Genomic DNA, 5,000 nt, shown 5'->3' with positions numbered 1-5,000 from the left:
GCCATAACAGCATAATATGCTATATAGGGGGGTGGTGCTCCCTGCATGTCAAAAATCCCAAGCATGGCATGCAGGCTGCACCATCGGTCTAGGGATGACATTCCCGCACATCATAACGTGTTGCCTCGGAATATATGATGTGTCGGGTTTGGGACATTCCCGCCCATGGTGGCGGCGACGGTGGCGGTCCCCCTCCGCCGCCGCCGCCACCATGGGTGCGTTTTCAAAATTTTTTTTTTTTTTTTTTAAATTTTTTCAAATGTTTTGAAATGTTTTGAAATGTTTTCAAACAAAACAAAAATGTTTTCGTTTTCAAAATTAAAAGGGGGACAAAATGGTTTTAATCGGGGTGGAAAAAACGTTTTGAAAAATAGCGGGTTGGGAAAAATGTTTTCTCTTTAAACTTTTGGGGTGGGTTTGTTTTCTTTTGCTTGGGAGCGGGTGTTTTTTTCGACATGCATGTTTTCAACCCTCGGTTGCCCTCGGATTGTTGGATATTAGGGAGGGTTCGGCTTCGGATGAACCAATGCGCAGGCTTCTCCTAGGCGTGCTAGTGGGCGCACGGCAATGCAGTCCATGGACGTTTGTTTTCCGAAGGGCTCGCCCAGTTCACTAGCATGTCGAAGATTTGTCTTCGCGGCGGCGATGAAGAAGTTTGTCCCTCTCTTTCGGTTGTCCCTGTTGCGGAGCTTTGTAATCAGCAATGCTCGGGCTTGTTCTTGGCAATGCTAGTGTCGGTTCGGCTTAGTGTGGTCCGAAAGGGCCCTCGCAGTGCACTAGCATGTTTGAGTGCGAGTTCGTGCGGCGGTGGTGAAGAAGCTTGTCCCTCGTTCGACGGTCAAGAGGGGTTCGAAAACAAAGTTCGTGCTTGTTCTAGGCGTGCATAGATAAGGGGTTGGTGCTATGTGTTAGGTCCTTCCCAACCCACGTTGCATGTCGAAAGCGAGTTCGGGCGGCGTCGACGAAGCTTCTCGGTAGCCGTTGAACTATTCGGTCGTACCTGTTGCCTTTGTATGTGTTTTCATGCCTAGCGGTGCGGCTCGGCTCCTACCCGGCGTATCTGCACTCGAGACGCGTCCCTTTGTTGGGATAGTCGAGACGTGTTTTTCGTTGGGCGGTGCTGGGTTTAGCTAACGTGACGGCGTATGAGTGGTAATTGGGTTGTATTCGACGGCAGGCTCCGTGCTTCGGCATCGAACTGTCGTCACGTACCCCGCTTCATTGACGCGTCAAGATTCGTCCTGCGCGCAAGATGGGTTTCTGTTCTGGCTACCTATTGCGAAGGAATGCTGCCTCTCGTCGTCCCTTTCCTCCTCTTGCTGGCCTTGCCGGCGGGAGGACGACATCGTGGCGGTGCTCGTGTCCCGGACGAGCCGCACTCGTTGCGGTGCAGTTTCGGTGCTCGAGTTTCCGGTCGACATCTCGGATGCGGAACGCTGAAGGGGCGGTGGGTCTTTACGGCCTCCGACCGTCCGATCGAAGCCTTGTCGCTTGATGCGTACGACTGTCGTGCCCGTCGCGAGCCGTCGACCGTCAAGGTCGTCTGTCTCGTGCGGCGCCGGCGTCGAAGAGGAATGCTACTTGGTTGATCCTGCCAGTAGTCATATGCTTGTCTTAAAGATTAAGCCATGCATGTGTAAGTATGAACAAATTCAGACTGTGAAACTGCGAATGGCTCATTAAATCAGTTATAGTTTGTTTGATGGTACCTGCTACTCGGATAACCGTAGTAATTCTAGAGCTAATACGTGCAACAAACCCCGACTTCTGGAAGGGACGCATTTATTAGATAAAAGGTCGACGCGGGCTCTGCCCGTTGCTCTGATGATTCATGATAACTCGACGGATCGCACAGCCATCGTGCTGGCGACGCATCATTCAAATATCTGCCCTATCAACTTTCGATGGTAGGATAGTGGCCTACCATGGTGGTGACGGGTGACGGAGAATTAGGGTTCGATTCCGGAGAGGGAGCCTGAGAAACGGCTACCACATCCAAGTGTCACGGGCCGCATGTTAAAAACAAAGAAAATGCCCAAGACATCATATATCTAAGCCCATGAAGCCATGTCTTCATGGAAGCTTCTGGAACGTCCCGGAGAAATCAAGAACGTGGCGGAGCATTCAAGATAATCTAGGGCATTCCGGAACATTCCACACAAGTGTACATATTTAAGCCTCACCTAGAATAATCTAGATTAGGCAAGTTGTATCTAGAACTATGCTAGATATTTTTGGATATAAGTAGGGGATTCTAGAACCCTCCATTGAGGAGGTGACTTAGGCCTATAAATAGGAGGTAAGGCCATTTGGCCAAACCATCCAAGAATCCAAGAATTGTAAGCAATTGTAAAGCTCTCTTAACTTTCAATACAAAACTTCCCTTTCTCCCATCTTCTAAGTGATCTTAGCATTCTCCAAGCTATCTTAGCTTTCTTTGTGATTCAATCCGGGGAAGCGAGGCTTCGAAGGCTTACTTAGCTTGTTCATCGAGGTATTCAAGTCTAAGTGCCGCACGGGCGGAAGGCTTAAAGAGTCATCCCGTGACAGCTGGTATCAGAGCCAAGCTCGTGAATCACTTGAAGGAAAGTAGGATATGGCAAGTGGAGAGATGGTGTCCGGAGTCTCCGACCTAAGGGAGCGTACTGCCGAGGTCCAAGACGTTGCCAAGAGCAAGCCAAAGTTAAAGGACTTGCAAGCATCGATGGAGACCATGGAAGAGCGACTCGAGAAGGTGGAACGAACCATACTCGAGTTCGATACTCGACTTGATGAGGACGTTGTCGACAAGGAGGAAATCCAAACCATGGTGGACAATGGTAAGGATGAATTGCGTGGCTTGGTGGAAGGGCTGCGAGATGAGCTCCTTGGCGCTCTCAACACCATGGCAGACAAGATGCGGAGGGAAGTCCAGGTTCACCTTGACAACATAGAGGCAAGGTTTGTGGCACTTCAAGAAGAGATAAAGGACACAAGGGAACTCAAGGGAGATGTGGCGTTTTGTAAAGAAGCAGTCGTGAAGCAATTCGTGCAAGGGTCGAGGGAAATCAAGGCGTTGGACTCCAAGGTAATCGACTCCTTTAAACCCAAATCCTATAATGGGAAGAGGGAAGCAAAGGAGCTCGACACATTCGTGTGGAACGTGGAGCGATACTTCAAGTACCTAAAGCTTGAAGATGACGAGTCCAAAATCTCAACGGCAACCATGTTCTTAGCTGACAATGCCCTTATGTGGTGGCGTCGTCGGAGCATGGAGATTGAGCAAGGTACGTTCTCCCTCACCACTTGGGATGAATTTAAGAAAGATCTTATGTTGCACTTCTATCCCCAAAATGCCAAGTATGAAGCCAAGGAGAAACTAAGGTGGCTCAAGCAAACGGGGAGCGTCAAAGACTATGTCAACGCCTTCGTGAGCTTGTTATTCGAGGTGCCCAACATGTTAGAGGAAGACAAGCTCATGTACTTCATGAGTGGACTGCAAAATTGGGCAAAACTCGAACTACAAAGGAGACACGTGCAAACATTGTCTGATGCCATTGCCGCTGCCGAATCCTTGATTGAGTTTAAATCAAGCCACCAAGGTGATTCCAAGTCCACGGGGAAGAGGGGTAACCATGAGAGAAGTGGGGGAGAACATAAGCCGAAGGACAAGGCCGAGACAAGCAAACCGAAGGAGAAGAAAGCCGATAAGCATGACAAAGGCAAAGGTAAGTCTTGGCAACCCACTTGTTACCTATGCGACGGCCCTCACATGATGCGAGATTGCCCACAAAAGAAAGCCCTTAAGGCTATGGCCTTCAAGGAGGACAAGGCCGAGGAGAGTAACGATGCAACGATGGGATGCATCCGTCTACTGAATGCCATCCAGACAACCCTCCCACAACCTAAGGCTCAAGTTGGGGGAGGATCATTGTTCGTTGACGTCAAGACTGGTGACAAGACGACGCGTGTGTTGGTGGACACGGGAGCAACACACAACTTCATGACGTCGGAGGAAGCCACAAGGCTTGGCCTCCGAGTCACCAAGGAGCCCGGTAGCGTGAAGACGGTAAATTCCGCTGCCACCCCCATTGTTGGAGTTGCGCGCAATGTACACGTAGACATTGGCACATGGAAGGGAACAATCGACTTCACCGTAGTCAAGATGGACGACTATGGCGTAGTCATTGGGTTAGAGTTCATGGACAAGGTACGAGCCTTTCCCATTCCCTTCTACAATATTTTCTGTATCCTGGCCGACGGAAGACAACCTTGCCTAGTGCCATTGGAAAGGCAAGCCAAGAAGTGTACCCAGCACTTGTCGGCAATTCAATTTGCCAAGTCTTGGAAGAAAGGCGAGGCCACATTTCTTGCAACCCTAATGTTGAATGAAGGGGAGGAGAAGCACGGGCCTTTGCCGAAACAAGTGGAAGACGTCCTTGTGGAGTTTGCGGACGTGATGCCTAAGGAACTGCCAAAGAAGTTGCCACCAAGGAGAGAGGTCGACCATGCAATTGAGTTGGAGCCTGGTGCTAAGCCTCCCTCCAAATCACCTTATAGGATGTCGCCACCCGAGTTGGAGGAATTGAGGAAGCAACTCAACGAGCTGCTTGATGCTGGCTACATCCAACCCTCCAAGTCCCCATATGGTGCACCCGTCTTGTTCCAACGCAAGAAAGAAGGTAGCCTAAGGTTGTGCATCGACTATAGAGCATTGAACAAGATTACCATCAAGAACAAGTACCCACTTCCGTTGATCGCCGACTTATTCGATCAACTTGGTGAAGCAAGGTACTTCACAAAGTTAGATCTTCGATCGGGATACTACCAAGTGAGGATAGCCCCTGGAGACGAATCGAAGACGGCGATGGTGACCAGATATGGAGCGTTCGAGTATAAAGTCATGCCATTTGGTCTAACCAATGCCCCCGCAACATTCTGCACATTGATGAACAAGGTATTCCATCCTTATCTTGACAAGTTTGTCGTGGTTTACATTGATGATATCGTTGTCTATAGCA

The 5,000-nt window shown here is 49.7% G+C and overlaps 1 long non-coding RNA gene across 4 annotated transcripts in view; it reads right to left on the bottom strand.

The window, feature by feature from the left end:
• Nucleotides 1-2,198: 2,198 nt before the first annotated feature.
• Nucleotides 2,199-5,000, bottom strand: part of LOC126597266 (uncharacterized) — a 126,511-nt gene continuing 123,709 nt past the window's right edge. For all 4 annotated transcript variants that reach the window (XR_007614194.1, XR_007614192.1, XR_007614195.1 and 1 more), the window contains exon 2: nt 2,199-2,364. This is a non-coding gene — a long non-coding RNA (uncharacterized LOC126597266). The remainder of the gene's footprint in view (nt 2,365-5,000) is intronic.

This window comes from Malus sylvestris, chromosome 13, assembly GCF_916048215.2.
Source record: "Malus sylvestris chromosome 13, drMalSylv7.2, whole genome shotgun sequence".
NCBI lineage: Eukaryota > Viridiplantae > Streptophyta > Magnoliopsida > Rosales > Rosaceae > Malus > Malus sylvestris.
Note: the sequence above shows the minus strand (reverse complement) of the source record. Positions and strands in the feature narration are given on the sequence as shown.